This window comes from Peromyscus maniculatus, chromosome 7 (assembly GCF_049852395.1).
Source record: "Peromyscus maniculatus bairdii isolate BWxNUB_F1_BW_parent chromosome 7, HU_Pman_BW_mat_3.1, whole genome shotgun sequence".
NCBI classification, from domain to species: domain Eukaryota; kingdom Metazoa; phylum Chordata; class Mammalia; order Rodentia; family Cricetidae; genus Peromyscus; species Peromyscus maniculatus.
Genome location: NC_134858.1, coordinates 53,462,983 through 53,479,684, shown reverse-complemented (window position 1 = coordinate 53,479,684; position 16,702 = coordinate 53,462,983). Strand labels below are relative to the sequence as shown.

At 38.4% G+C, this 16,702-nt stretch overlaps 1 protein-coding gene across 2 annotated transcripts in view; it reads left to right on the top strand.

The window, feature by feature from the left end:
* Window positions 1–16,702, top strand: part of Peak1 (pseudopodium enriched atypical kinase 1) — a 225,918-nt gene that overhangs the window by 58,925 nt on the left and 150,291 nt on the right. Inside the window, exon 3 of one of the 2 annotated variants that reach the window (XM_016004414.3) lies at window positions 7,295–7,372. The exons of the other annotated variant lie outside the window; for it this stretch is intronic. The gene's annotated coding sequence lies outside the window, so the exon portion shown is untranslated. The remainder of the gene's footprint in view (window positions 1–7,294; window positions 7,373–16,702) is intronic. 2 annotated transcript variants of the gene reach the window in all.

Genomic DNA, 16,702 nt, shown 5'->3' with positions numbered 1-16,702 from the left:
ATCACATATGTCTCTTGTTGGAGAGCCTACCTTTTATAGATGTCTTTATAGGTGTTACTTTTTTTTTTTACATTTATTTTATGTGCACTGATGTGAAGGTGTCAGATCCCCTGGAACTGGAGTTACTTACAGTTGTGAGCTGCCATGTGGGTGCTGGGAATTGAACCCAGGTCGTCTGGAAGAGCGGCCAGTGCTCCTAACTGGTGAGCCATCTCTCCAGCCCCTATAGGTGTTACTTTTAAGTTAAAATGTTTCTTTTATAAGCCTCAGCTTTTGGGAGAGCAGAAGTTGTCTCCAGGTATCTTCCTGGATTGTTCTCCACCTTATTTTTTTGAGATACGTTCACACCAACTTGAACATGAACATGTACATACAACACACAAAGGAAGAAAGAACACACATTAAAAATTGAGATAGAGGTAAGTTCACACCAACTTGAACATGAACATGTATATACAACACACAAAGGAAGAAAGAACACACATTAAAAATTGAGATAGAGATAGACATAGTAGCACACACCTTTAATTCCAGCATTCCGGAGGCAGGACTCTGAGTTCCAGGCTAGCCAGGGCTACACAGGGAGTTCTAGGAGAGCCAGAGATACATAGATAGATCCTGTTCTGTTGTGTCCCCGTACCTCCACCCCCAGTTGGGGAGCTGGAGAGATGGCTCAGTTCTTAAGAGCACTGGCTCCTTTTTCAGAGGATCCAGGTTCAATTCCTAGCATCTGTGTGATGACTTACGAGAGTCTAACTCCAATTCCAGGGAATCTGATCAAGCTCTCTGGCACCCACAGGCACCAGCCATGTAGTTGGTGCACAGACACACGTATAGTGAAATACTCATATACATAAAATAATAAAGTCTTAAAAATTGAGTTGGTATGGAATCTATTCCAGACTGTATTTGTTTTCGTTTGATATTTTGTGTTCGGGATATTTAGGTGCCAGGATGATGCTAACAGGCTATTTACTTCAAAAAAAGCAATTACATTCTCTCTTTGGTCATGCACTTTACATTATTGATAATAAATTTCAATGATCATTCTTTCTTGATATTAAAATGACTACTCACTGAACTTTTTTTGCTTGTTTTTCAGTGGCATTTTCTTTCTTCCTTCCTTCCTTCCTTCCTTCCTTCCTTCCTTCCTTCCTTCCTTCCTTCCTTCCTTCCTTCCTTCCTTCCTTCCTTCCTTTCTCTCTCTCATTTGTTTGTTTGCTTGCTTGTTTTTATGGGGCAAGGTTTCTCTGTTACAGCCCTGGCTATCCTGAAACTGAATTTGTAGCCCAGGCTGACCTTGAACGCACGGAGATCCACCTGCCTCTGCCTCTGGAGTGCTGGGATTAAAGGCATGTGCCTCCATGCCCCCAGCTCAGTGACATTTTCTTTATTCAAGTGTTACATTATTTTGAATTCTTTCAAAATAAAATATTAACTTTTCTCTTATAGCTTTTATGACTCTGTTATCTTAGTTCAGTTTGTGTGAACTTCTTTTATTATTCTGTTTCTCAGACTTTAGGGGTACCTCAGACTCTAGGTTGCCTCTTATTGCTGGCACCTAAGTTTCTTTTATTGTCCTTTTTCTGACTCATTTCCTTATCATTTCCTTTTCCTCCCCAAGCACCTACTCTAATCCAGTTTATGTTTGGATATTTGTTTAGCATTGGAAAATGGGTAGTGCCTGTAATTTTCATAAATGGCTTGTGTCTGTATATTCCATCTTATGTGTTAGAAGTGGTGGGACCAGGAGATAGAGCTTCATACTGCTGTCTGTAGCAGCCTGAGTTCTCTTGGAGACCTCTCCTCGGGTGAAGCTGGATTCTTGACTGTACTGCAGAACTTGGGGAAGCAAAGCTGGAGCTACTAAGGAACAGGTGTAAGTAGATTTATACATGAGAGTTAGTAAAGAGAGGTGTTTAGGGAAAAAGTAGCACACATCTAACTAAGCATGGGTGTGGGCTTTTCAATTGTCATATGCATGGTTTTGTGGATTCTAATATCGATCGTTCAGAGGGTTTCTAAGGGGCCCGCTTTCCTCTTCTCTTTTTCTGTAAATGAGATTGTAGGGTGCTTCCTGAGGTGCACTGGGTGGGACTGCAGGCTGATGGGGTAGAGCCACAGGCTACAAAAGGTTGTACAAGGAAGTCAGGTATGTTTTCATTGTAATCAGAGTTTATTGTCTTGTTTGTGAGATTTTCAGAAACTAGATTTACAGCTGGGAAGGGAGCAAGGCCATCCATACTCAAGATTGTGTGTGCTTAGACCTAAGCACAGTTCGTTACTGCTTTGACATTCTTATTTGAAATGTCTCTATATAAAAGGATCATTGTCTCTTTGTAGACAACCATAAAAGCAAATTTAGTTAATTATGTTGGCATTCTTTATTCTGAGCTGTCGAGACTTCAGGCAGACTCTGGGGTCTCTTTATCACACCTCACTATACTTTATCAATACTGCAACGATAATCTTCATTTTATCTTAAGGAGACATGCATTTAAGAGTAAAATTGGAGGGTTGTTAGTTGTCCATTATAAAGTTCATTAAGAATTGCCAGGTTTTCCTTTAGAATAGCCATACAGTTTATATTACTTTGAGCACTGATTAAGGATTCCTAGACTCCAACTCCATTTCTCATGTATATAATTGGGCAACCAAACTGAACCAAGGAGTTGTTTTTATAAGCCTATTGTGGTTGGTGCATCGCTGTGATCTCTGCCCTTACATAGTGGATATAGGTGTATACTGAGGAAGGTGGAGATAAAAGGCCCTGATTTGGGTAAGATGCCAGATTGTTACCAGTAAGATAAAGACAGGGTAGGCTAGGATGGATCCTTCATTTAGAAGAGATTATTAGGTGGAAAAGCCTTTGGTCTTAGTAAACTTTCCTAAAGGGCACTTCGTGGTTAGAGAATAGTGAGGACAAGCCCTCCTGGACAAATAAGGGCTGCCCACCAGCCATGAGGACCATTTAACTTTGAAGCTCTAAATGGTTAGGGTTCTGTGCATGCTCATTATGGTTCTTAGAATGCAAACATGAATGAAACTGACTGCCCTGGAAGCTTTGTGGTTACAGACAAGTGGGTGCAAGATTGTGCCTCATTTGCTCTTTTGGAAAACCTCTTTCATTGTCTGAGAAGTTGACTCTTGCTGTGTAATATTTGATGGCAGCCAACCTTGTGTCACTGTTATTCTTCCTATTTTATTTTCTAAAATTAAAATCTGTATTAACTGTGTATTCAGAATCCCATAACCATCATATCTAGCCTAGTGAAAGATTCCCCAGGACATGATAAGATGGACATAGTGTTTGTTTCTTAAAGTGTGATGTTTGGAGTGGGAGGATATAACATGCTGGCAAGTCCCTTTGAACTGGCAAGGTAGACACTGGAAAATACTACCTAGAAGCATGAAGCAATTAAAAGTAATAAGCTATATAATATATAGTGCTCATAATATAGAAAATGGTGTTGGGGAAAATAGAGTAAGTGTGGTTTCCAATCATTTTATAACTAAATTCTCATAGAAAAGACTAACAAATTATAGCCTATGCTATCACCTTTGGTTGCCCCCAGAGGTGGAAGGTAAGAGCCTATTGCTGAAGACACAATACATTTCAGACACAGGGCCCAGAAGCCCCTGACCCCAAAGCCTCTTTGTGAGGAGTGGCTTTCTTGGTCCTGAAGGTACCATGCCAGCTTCCCAAGGAGGAAAGCAACCAACAGTTCTACCTGGTGATGACACATAGGAACCACAACGACAAACATGGTACAGTAACCTCATGGGCGCAGTAGTGGCATTCATACCCTGTCGGTAACCAAAGCTCTCTAATTGGATTTAATCCTACTCGACAAGGGAGAAATCAAATGGAGAGTCTGGTTGCTGTGCTCTAATGAGAACCTCTCCATTTTCTATGTTTTAAACTTATATTTTAAATTTGGGTGATGTTTGTTTGTTTGTTTGTTTCAGTTTAAGGTAATTTTACAGCAAACAATTTTAATGGTGAATAAAGCTATCTGATGCCAGACCTTCAGTTGAGGTCTTTTTATTTTAAAAAAAAAAAGTGTCTGTTATCAATTCTCCTTTTTTATTATGTCTTATATAGTTATCTCTTAATTTTTAAAATGCTTTAGAAATGTGTTTATTATATAGCTTTATAGTATATTAAAATATGTAATTGTACTAGAAATCCTGCAATAGTATTATGGCTAACAGCTTTGTACATATCTGCATAAGATACATGTGCCCCCCCCCCCACACACATTGAAAAAGAAATTGAGGATCATACTTGGAAAGTGTTTTAAGAATGTGCATGTACTAATGGGCCAATCAGTGGATTAGAGTCCATGTGGTATATTGTAAAGTGATCTCGAGCCTGTTATTGGAGAATGAAGGTTCCATTATCAGATTAGACTCATCTCCATTGGGACTGCAGAGTAGCTAGTGCTCTTGGAGCAGCTGTGAGGGAGTTGAGCTGTTTTTGTGATATCCAAGCATTCTTGAAGGCAGTGTGAACTATTGCTGTTTGAGGGTATTGTGTCCAAGGTGAGTTTCTTTCTTCATAACATTCCTGTTAATTTTCAAACTTGAAAGTATGAGTATGAATACTTAATCATTTCATCTTTGGATTTTTATAATAATACTGCTTTTTCTTAAACAGTGTTTAATGACTGATATTTTTTCAACAGAAAAATCTAGCATTTGCATAGATTTTTTTCTCCATTTGGTATAGTATGTTACTTCTCAGTGTTTTATGTAAAAGATTATAACACCAATCTGTTTTTCTGTTAAATGGAAATATTTCATTTTGGTGTTGGTGTACTTGATTATTTTTAGTAAGAGGTTCTAATGTTTGATATTAGTGTCGTGTATGTTTAAATGCATTATAAAATGAGTTTGTCTTACAATTATCTGTGCCTTATGGATATAAAATAAGTTGATGAAGGAATTCAGACAGACATTTAGAATCTATTAACATCAGGTTTGAGTTATCTTATTGGCACTGGAATTTAGAGTGATTTGTCGGGTTCTGAGTGGCTGGATCAGACTAAATGCACCCCCACTCTAAGAGCAGCAGAGCTGGCCGAGAACTGGGGTCTGGGGATGCAGTGAGCAGTTCAGCCTAACACTGTTTTCAAATCCGGCTTTCCTCAAAGTCCAGCTTTTATCACCATGGAAAACAGTGAGCCTCCTTAAGGATGCCAGGATTTTCTTTGAGTATCCAAAGGCTTCCTTTAAATTTAAATGATACTCAGATAATATATGTGGTAAGTAGTCCTGAACATACTTTGTTGTTGAATATGTTTAGTTGAGGAAAATAATGGGATCAATTTCTGAAGCTTTCAAAATACAGTACATGAAATAGGCTTTGTTTTGTCTACCTGTAGTATGAGTTCACTTATCACCAATAATTTTTATGCATTTCACATGTTAAATTGCTTTTTAAATAGCATAGGATTAAGAATCCAGACCATATTGAAGGGAAATGCCAGAATGTCAGTTTCAGAGAACTCCTCAACATCACAGGCACTGGTCCTTCCGAAGACTGTTGGACCTTGATCCAGAAAGGAAGCTTTTGTGATGAAGGGAATCTCTCCTACATTCAGAGAATTCTGTCATCAGCTGCAAGTGCAGGCTGAACAAAGAGGAGTCGCTGGACAGTTTTTCATCACTTTATTTTGTTATGGCAGGAGGAAGTGTAGACTGAGTTTTCATTTTTAGGAAGTGAATCTAATTTTTGAAGTGATTGTGAGATTTCTGTTTTTGTTGGAGACATTTTGGGTCCTTTATTTCTCCTAATTTAAAATCTGCTTGTTTACTCTTCTGTTTGAAAGATTAGCAAGATCAAACATTTTGTGGCTTGTCATCATGAGAGAGTAATTAAAATGTTTGTCAATGAGTCTCCTAATCTAAGTTCATAGTCTAGTCACTTTGATATTTGTAACGTCATTCTGTAAAATCTACAGTGGGAATGATGGGAGCAGGTGGGGATGTTAAGTACTCCAAGACTGCAGGCTAAAATGACTTAGTAAATGAAGATACTGTATCACCTATAGTTTCGGGGAGCATTTTGAGGTCCGATTGCTCTTATAATTTAGAACATTTAGTAAACAAATTGAAATTACATAGTGTTAGATTTCAGGCTATTGAAGTTAGTCTGTGATTATTGCTTTTTTAAAATTACAAATTATAGTAGTTCTTTTGTTTATACTGAATAACCTTATTTTTTGCCCATTTTAATCTTAATTCATTCTTCAAAGTACTCTATCTTCATATAGCATAAGTAAAATTTAAATTGAATATGTTTCAGGATGAATAAATTATATTGAAACATCTTAAATCAGTGTGAGGCAGAGAGACATAAAAAAGCAATGGGTAGGACAGAGCTGGATTGTGAGATCTCAGTTGGGAAAAACTATCATTCATCTTTAAATTGAAATTTTTGATTTGTGTATTATTGAGGAAAAGTACATCAAAGATCTCAGAAACTTCTCTTTACCATTAGTGCTAAAGTTGAAAGGTAGCACTTCTCCCTGGGACTTTAACTTGCAAGAAAATGCAAACTTTAGGGGGGGTTAGCTACTTCTGGTTTTTCAGTGGCTCTATCACTGCTCATTTGTCCCCTTTATATAAAGTGCTTGGCTACTCAGCTCCACCTGCTTGCCAAGGCCACACTCAGAAAAGCATTTCAAGAGAATGTGTTGTAGCTGGCTTTCCCTTCTTCATATTGTCTTCAGGTTTCACTGTGTGTGGGACTCAGAAACTATACTCAGTTTGATACATCTTTGCCCTGTGCCAAATTGTCTTACAGACAATAGCAGACATATATTTCAGTGTTGTTCTGTGGAGATTATGGATCACAGTATTAGAAATTATTTTAGCCACTGTGAAAAACAGTATGAAAAATACACGATGGATCAATTTAATAATGCATTTATTGAACAAAAATTTATTGTACTCATATTCCATAACTAGATACTAGAAGGATGAAGATAAATAAGATTTGATTCCTGTCCATAAAGATATCATTGTCTGCTTTTTGAGTTTTAAAATTTGGTACAGAAAAATAAGAGGCTCAACCAGCTTCTAACTGAGGTAGTCTAATTCCCAGCTGTGAAAACCAGTGAAATGCCCAGACAGAGCACCAGTTGTTGGTGTGGATAGTCTACTTGCTCTGTTTAACCCTTCCTACCCTGAAAAACCCCAGTGGAAATAAAATTCTGGTAAACAGTGGAATTATTCCTCTAGATGATTTTGTAGTGATTATTAAATGTTTTTGTAAACATTTCTCTAGGGGCTGACTACATGCAAGCCTCATGCTCAACCCTGGGGATATGAAATGAATGCGACCAAGCATTTTATTCTTGAAGAGGTCAGTGCTGAAAAGAGCTATGTATGAAATAATTGCACTGTGCATTTTATTGTTGAATTCTGTACCAAGTGATTTCTCTTGCTAGCAGTGACCCTAGGGTGTACTTAGAGACTTGGAGTTTTCTTGGTAGCAGTGAAAACAATGAGAAAACTAAGATTATGAAGCCAAATTCACGAATGAAGGAGGGGGCCAGTCTTGCCATTTAGAATCTTTCATAATCTCTTTTTATGTGAAATTTATATATTAGCAATCTCAGTGACAAGGAAAAAGGAGAAACATTCTGTGGGTCTGAGAGGTTAAAAGCAAATGATGCTCTTCCAGAGGACCTGATTTCAGTTCCTAGCAACCATGTCAGGTGGCTCACAACTGTCTGTAACTCTTATCTCCTGGCCTCTGATGCTCTCTTCTGGCTTTCATGGACACCTGTACACAAGTTGCATCACATGTGTTGTGTACACATACAGACACACTAGACACATACAGATAAACATAAGTAAATCTTTTAAATTGGGTAGTGGTGGTGTATATTTTGTTAGAAGGTACTTAGTATTTTTGGGGGGTTGTTTTGTTTTGTTTTGTTTTGTTTGAGACAGGGTTTCTCTGTGTAGCTTTGGTGCCTATTCTGGATCGCACTCTGTAGACCAGGCTGGTTTCGAACTCACAGAGCTCTGCCTGGCTTTGCCTCCAGAGTGCTGGGATTAAAGTCGTGTGTCACCACTGCCCGGTGGTACTTGGTATTCTTAATAAAACCTTCTATGGGCCCTGCTTTTTTGTTGACCTTTAAGGGTACTTTCCATTTGCTTCTCTTTTGCAAATGAAGAAAGTCAACAACAGCAACAAATAGTAAAGCTCATCCCAGCGATGCAGCCAGCAATAGAATTTGCTCTGCTCTGATTTGAGTGCATCTGTTTCTTGGTATTGAGAGGCCTGTTATCTCAAGACAGTTAAGACAGCCTTGTGGGTAGAAGTAACCATTTGAGGGAGATTGATGTTACCCAGAGTTGTAAAGGTCTCTATCCAGAATTGGTATTTTGTATGTTGGCTAGTTGAAGTGGTTGATATTATCCTTTATTAGTCTTTCAAACATCTCGAGGTGAAATACTTCAAAAAACCTTTTATCTCTATGTTCTGGATTTCTCAGCTGAAGTATGCTTTTCCCATTGGATCATAAGCCCTCCTGGAGTTTTCTGTGTACCCATCAAAAGTTCCTGGTCTGGCACTTACAGCCACTTTTAGTTTCCTTTCTTTTATTTAGGAACTTTCAAAATAAACGACAAACCCTTTGGTCACTTCAGAGCTAATGATTATGTTACTAAGTATAATCTTTTTTTACCAATCTCTTCAATAATTTTGCTTCTTTTGGAATAAAAATAATTTTAGATCACTAAAAAATTCAAAGCCTTGAGTTTTATGATAGTATACGAATATGCTTTGTTTTGAAAAATCTCCTTGGGGTAAATTATTGCTTTTGTTCAATTTGTTAGAATTGGACACTGCCCCCACATTTTCTTTTTCAATGTGTGAGGTTTTATGGGCTAAAGAGGAAGTTTAAACAGTAAGTCTAATTTATTTTTAGAGACAAAGTGAGAGGAGATCATTAGGTCAGGGTGTTTGTTAAATTTTTGAATGTTAGGTAAAATGATTAAGATTTTTGTCACAACTGAAGACCATCCTACCCAGAGCCCATTAGTTATTAGTCTTATTGATTCATGGTCAAGGTTTGGCAAATCGTATTAAATTCAGTTTTGTTATCTTCAGAAAGCATATAGAGTATTGGCTGCATTGTTAGGTGTTTTCCAGTCCAGGAAATCAAATACCCACTCTGATAAGTACCTGCTTGGAGGGCCTGTTGGCAGTAAGAAGTCTTCTAGGGAACGTATGGGAAGAAGTTGATACCTGTGCCCCCCGCCCCCACATTGGGAAGGAGGGGTAGATTTGAATTGTGACATAAGTTTGATGGAGTCAGAGAGCAGTCTAGGAGTAAGCCATGAGTCATTCTTAACCATACTGCACTGAAGAAAACCATCTTTCCTGTTCACATCTTCCAGTAAGGAGTTCACTGCCTAAGATTTCATTCCACTGGTGAACACCTGTGTTAGAAATTCCCTCCTCCAGTATCACTTTCCATTTAACGAGTTACTATTCTGTATTAAACATTTGTGAACTCCTAATATAAGACATTTCCTTATGAGATTTTTTTGTGTATGTGTTTATCCTGCCTTTCTGAAATTTTGTGATTTTGAGAATGCAACAATATAAAAGGGGTTATATAGTGACTGAGTTGTTCCATATATCTATAGTTATACTATGGGATTTCATTGTTTGTTTTTTTTATTGTACAAAAAAATTTTAGTAAGTGTGGAAAATCTAGTTTTAAATTTAACTTTAACAAACCAATTTATTTAATCAAGCAGAGACTTAATATGCTGAGCTGTGCTTTTTGTACAGCTAGTAACCCTGTATTTGGGAAGAGTAACTTTCTTGTTCAAGCCAGATAAATGCAAAATGACAAGAAAAATCACTGTGTTCAGATCATCCCTTTCAGACCTTCTGTTCCTTCCATTTCTGTAGTAACTCCCACACTTAGCTGCAGAGTAGGTCCAAGGATGCTCAGATGATAAAAGAAATGACTCTACACCAGATGCACTCACTTGTATTGCACTCATTCAAGATCACTCTTATGACAATATACTTTTAAAAGCTATTAATGTCCATGTACTAGAAGAAGATTCTATGGCGATGGTTCTCAACCTGTGAGTTGTGACCCCTTTGGTAATCAAATGACCCTTTCACAGAGGTTCTATGTCAGGTACTGTGCATATCAGATATTTACATTATGACTCATAACAATAGCAAAATTGCAGTTATGAAGTAGCAAGGAAAATAATTTTGTGTTGGGGGTGCCACCACAACATAAAAATTGCAACATCAGGAAGGTTGAGAACTGCTCCTCTTAGTTCAAGGTTATAGAGGCATGTCCAGCTTGAGGTTTGCAGGCCAATGGATGATTCTAGAGAAAATCATCCTGAGTGAGGTAACCCAGACTCAGAAAGACAAATATGGTATGTACTCACTCATAGGAGGATACTAGATGTGGAACAAGGATGACTGGACTGCTACTCACATCACCAGTGAGGCTACCTGTAAAACAGGACCCCAAGAAAGACACGGGGATCACCCAATGACGGAGAAATGGATGAGATCTACATGAACAGCCTGGACATGAGTGGGAGCAATGAACGGCGAGGGTCGAGGGAAAGAGAGCAGGAGATACCACCTGGATCAAGAACAGAGAGGGAGAACAAGGAATAGGAGACCATGGTAAATGAAGACCACATGAGAAAAGGAAGAAACAAAGTGCTAAAGAGGCCCACAGAAATCCACAAAGATACCCCCACAAAAGACTGCTGGCAATGGCCGAAAGACAGCCGGGACTGACCTACTCTGGTGATGGGATGGCCAAACACCCTAATAGTTGGGCCAGAAACCCTATCCAAGGACTGAGGAATCTGGATGCAGACATCCACGGCTAGGCCCCGGGTGGAGCGCTGGGAGTCTAATTAGTGAGAAAGAGGGGGGTTTATATGAGCAAGAATTGTTGAAACCAAGGTTGGATAAAGCACAGGGACAAATAGCCAAACGAATGGAAGCACATTGTTTGTTTTTGATCATTACTGAAGCATCCTCCCTTTCTCCCTTAAGACCACAGAAATACTTGCCTAAATCTACTTAAACAGTGTTTGAAATGTGATGAAAAGGGTTAGAGGTGGGGTTGGAGTGATAGCTCAGTGGTTAAGAGTGGGTACTACTCTTGTAAAAGAATAAAGTTTGGTTATCAGTACCCATATCCAGTGGCTCACAACTGCCTGTATATAATTTAGCTCCAAGGGGCCTCTGGCCACAACTATGAACTATTGTGTGGTTATTTCCTTGTGTTTTGTTTGTAAAGTAAGTTTGTTACTATTGAAAAAAAAGCAGGAACTTGATATGTATCTTATTTTACACTTTGCTTTTCCCCTTAGATATCTCAGACATTTTCCATAGCTGTACATAAGGTCTTAATAGATACATAATTATTTTACTTAATAGATATATAATAATTTATTGAGTTACCATCCAATAAATGCTTGTTATGTTCAAAATAATACCATACTGAAGAACCTGTAATGATATAATACTTAATTTTATGGGGAAGACAGATATTAATAATGATTAATTTCTCAATGCATTATTTGATTGCGAATGGGATAACTAGTAGGGTAGAGGCATGCAAGTGCCTAGCAAAGGGATATAACATGACCTGAGAACCAAGAAAAAAGTAAAGTTTTGCATATGTGCGTGCACCTGTGTATCTGCTTTTTTGCATATGTATGGGTGTGTATGCCCTTGTGTGCTAGTGTGTGTAGAGGCCTGAGGTTGACATTGGGATGTCTTCCTTGATTGCTCCCTGCTTTATATATTCAGGTAGGGGTCTCCTGAACCCAGAACTTGCTGTTTGGGCTAGTGTGGCTGGCCAGACTTTTCTGGTGATTCCCTATATATGTCTCGTGTCTGCTGGGGTTACAGGTGGGCTGCCACACCCTGCCAATTTTGATGTGGGTTCTGGGGATCCAAACTCTGGTTCCCCAGGCTGGTATGATAAGCACTTGACTAATTGAGCCATCTCCCCAGCCCCAGAGATAGTAATTTTTGAGTTGAAACCTAAGAATGTGTATATGTGCATTAGGAAAAGGTGATGAAAAGGTTGTGGAGAGATGAGTAGATATACATATAACTGGAAGGCTGCATATCCAAACACCTATAATTTTATGGGACCTGATGTCACACAAGTTTATCTGCATTGTTTCTCCTACAGTGGACATGTATTTTGCTAAAATAGAAAAATACAAAAACCTATTAGATATTTAATTATACATGTCCTTAGAGGAAATAAGACAGATTAAATATATCTCAGTTGTTAATACTATTGTAGCATTATAACTGGATAGTCTTATGTATAACGAACCAACCCTAGCCTGCTTACAGCTTTCATGCCTTGGCTTCTCTTTGCCACTGTTTGAAATGAGAAATCACATATTTGAAGATAGCCACTGTGTTCTCCTCACTAAGTAGATTCTTGCCATGTAGAATAGACCTAGTTACTCATATATCATGGCTTAAGTTCTTTAAGCATTCTATATGCATACATACATACATATGTGTGTATTCATATACATACCTATATAATTGTGAATTTTTTAATTATATTTTTAAGTATTGTCTTAGGGTTATTATTGCTGTGAAGATACACCATGCATGGCAACTCCTATAAAGAAAATATTTAACTGGTGTGGCTCACTTACAGATTCAGAGGTTCAGTCCATTATCATCATTGCAGGGAGCATGGTGGTGTGCAGGCAGACATGATGCTGGAGTTGAGAGTGCTATATCTTGCAGCAACAGGAAGTTGACTGTGACACTAGACAGTATCTTGAGCATAGGATACCTCAAAACCTACCCCCACAGTGACACACTTCTTCCAAAAAGGCCATACCCATTCCAACAAAGCCACACCTCTTAATAGTGCCACTCCTTATAAGATTATGGGGCTTATGAGATTATGGCAACTAATTACATTCAAACTACCACAAGTATTGTACATGTATAGGTTGTATTTTAAGCATATTCTTCCTCCATACTCCTCTATCTCTCTTTTTTTCACCCCTCCAAAAGTGCAATTTTTTTATGTTTTAGATTATTACTGTGTCCTCTTCCATTAGTACAAATAATGTTTATATCAAGCACATTAATAGGTTTTAATGGCAAATCAAAATATACAGGAGCAAATTAGCTGAGAAAGCCTATGAAATACTGTGATGATTAATGTCAACTTGACAGGATCTCGAGTCACCTAGGAGACAAAACTCTGGGCTTATCTGTGCAGGAGTGTTGTTTGTTTTTTTTCTTTTTGTCTTTTTTTGGGGCCCACCACCCAGCTCCCAAATAAATCATACATGGAGGCTTATTTTTAATTATGAATGCCCAGCTTTAGCTTGGCTTATTGTCTAGCCTGCTTTTCTTTTCTTTTTTCTTCTTCTTTTTTTTTTTTTTTAATCCTAGACAGGGTTTCTCTGTGTAGCTTTGCGCCTTTCCTGGAACTCACTCTGTAGCCCAGGCTTCCCTCAAACTCACAGAGATCCGCCTGGCTCTGCCTCCCGAGTGCTGGGATTAAAAGCGTGCGCCACCGCCGCAGCCACCACCGTCACTGCCACCAGGCGAGCCTGCTTTTCTTATCTTAAATTATCCCATCTGTCTTTTGCCTCTGGGCTTTTCCCATTCTCATACTTCTTACTCTTACTCCATAGCTTGCTGTGTAACTGGGTGGCTGGCCCCTGGAGTCTTCCTCCTCCTCTGGCTCCTAGCTCTCCTATACTTTCTCTCTGCTTGCCAGCCACGCCTATCCTTTCTCCTGCCTCACCATTGGCTGTTCAGCTCTTTATTAGACCATCAGGTGTTTTACACAGACACAGTAACACAGCTTCACAGAGTTAAACAAATGCAGCATAAACAAAAGTAACACACCTTACAATAACATTCTACAACAAGGGAGTTTCTAAAGAGCATTAATTGTAGTGGGAAGAGCCACCCTAAGTGGCCCTAACACTGTTCTGTTGACTGGGCTTTGGGGCTGGAAGGCTGAATAAGAAGAAGCTATCTCTACTCTAGTATTCATCACTCTGCTCAGGACTGCTGGTGTCATGTGACCAGTTGCCTCACTCTCCTCCTCTTGTGCCTTCCCCACATGACGAACTGTATCCTAAAACTGTGAGCCAAGACAAACCCTCCCTCCCTTCAGACGCTTTTACCAGATGCCTTGTTTCAGCAATGAGAAAAGGTAACTAATACAGATACTATTTTGTATTTGGCTCACAAATCAGAAAAGGCTATTTATGTGAGTTCTCCTGGTGACCTAAATGGGGTACAGATCGGGAATAACTGGAGAATAGAAACTGATATGTGACGACTAATCTGCCATGTGACCACTTCCTTCGCTTCCTTACACTATTAAATTTGCATATTGCTATCATCTGATCAGCTACTCACTTTATATATATATAACATATTTTACATTTGCCACCCACTACATGTAGATTGTTGGTTTTGCAGTTGTAAAGGTGGGGAGTTTTACTTACTAGAAAGCAGTTTCTGTACGAATTATAGTTTATGGGAGCTAAGTCATTTTTTTCTGTCCCTGCAGAAGTAAAGATTTCCCATTTGCTTCTTTTCAATTAGAAAAGTCAAAAATAATGGTGGCAGCTGAACTTTGTATGAACCACAAAGACTCGAGGATAATTGTGAAGACTTTGCAGTCTTTCTCCTTTAACTTTTTTAGTACTCCGGGGGGTAAACGCTATAAACAAGACAAGATGCAATCGTCTTTATTGTGATACACTTTTCTGCTTTATGATTTTTTTGCTAATTGAGTACTATACTACTAATATCAAAAGAAAATTCTAACATGATTTGTAAATATTTATATATTTCTAGTGAAAAATGAGCTAGAGATGTAGCTCCATGGTAAGCACTTGCCTAGCATGTGTGAGGCCTGGATTCTATCACCACCATAGCAAAAAAAAAAAAAAAAAAAAAAACACTAGAGAGAGGCCAACAGAAAAATGAAAGTGGCTGGGGGGATGGCTCCGTTGGTAATGTGCCTTCCACATGAGCATGAGGACCTAACTTTAGGTCCCTAGCATTCACATAAAAACTGGATGTGGCAGCATTTGTTTGTAACCTTTAACACTGCAGGGCATAGACAGGCAAATCCCTGGAATTCACTGGCCAGTAAACCTATCTGAATGCTTGAGCTCCAGGTTCAGTATAAGATAGAGAGAGATTATAAAATGAACCTGATATTAACCTCTGGCTTCCACATGCATATTTGCATGTACACCTACATTCATACACACATATACCTACACAAACATGTGAATACACCCCTCCACCCCCTATACACACACTGAAAAGGAGTCTTCTTTTATCTGATATTTGCAGTTTCATTTGTGCTGAAACTCAAATATTTAAGTTAGAATTTATTATCTTTTCAAAGGAGAGCTTTTGATGGCCTTTTTTTGCTTTTTTTTTTTATCTTTTAAAATATAAAACTTTTACATGATGTAATCTTGTCTTGGCTTTGAGCAGACGTTTCAGCATTAACAATATCTCCTCCAATACTTTGGCTTTCCCTGCATTGCAGTATTTGTTGTCAGGTACAGGACTAGAAGAGACCTCGGGTAGCATAAATAAGCATTTAGTTAAGTGGTAATATCAGTGGTACCAGAATATGTGAAGGAAACAGAAATACTTAATCAGCCACAACAACTATTTCCTGCTTCATAAACCTCAGTGTTCAATGCCATAAATAGTGCCACTAGAAAAGCAACAAACTATCAAAACTGGGTTTTCTCTGTCCTCAAAACACTGAAGGTTTTCCTTCTCTTTCCACTCACAGTGAAGCTGACATTTGAGAGAAGTATACATTATTAACTAGAATGTGATCGGGGCCTTTAATACAAGTGGGGAGTATGTTGAAAATGAAGCAAAGTGGAAAAGGCCTTATCTCTATTATGCCTGAAGTTACACTGAGGAATAATGGGTCACATGGGTAGTGGACACTTTCCACATGCTGCTTTTCTTTATAGCAACTCTGTAAAGTTGGTTTCAGTTTTACAGATGAGGTCGTACAGAGAAATTAAGCCACACTGGTGTAAACTTATCCCTGTTTTTTCTGGTAGATGATGAAAGCTTATTTTAAAATAGCCATTTTAAATGTGGCATACTTTGAAAAGTTAAATTGTACTGTGTTGATACTTACATTTTTAATATTTGATTTATGTTTTGTATATGAATATTTGTAAGTTACTCTGTTTCCAGCACTCACTAAGTTTTATGAAGGATGTAGTAAAATAAGAAAATCTAATATTTTCCATCAGGTTTTTCAAAATAAATGCTCTAGTCTTCTGTACACAAAATGTAAGAGCCGAGTAATGGAACTTCTACATTTTGTATACATGAGCCCTCGATAAATTGCCCTTCTGTTGAGGCAGGGAAGTTTGTGTAAAAGCTAAAAGGCACAGTCAATTGACATCTTTTATGCTCTGACTTAAAAAGATAATATAGAAAACAAATTTCATTGCCTCTTCAAGATGTTTGTTTGTTTGTTTTTGTTTTTCAGGACAGAGTTTCTTTGTGTTGCCCTGGCTGTCCTGGAACTCACTCTGTAGACCAGGCTAGCCTCAAACTTACAGAGCTCCATCTGCCTCTGCCTCCTGAGTGCAGTGTTGTTGGTTT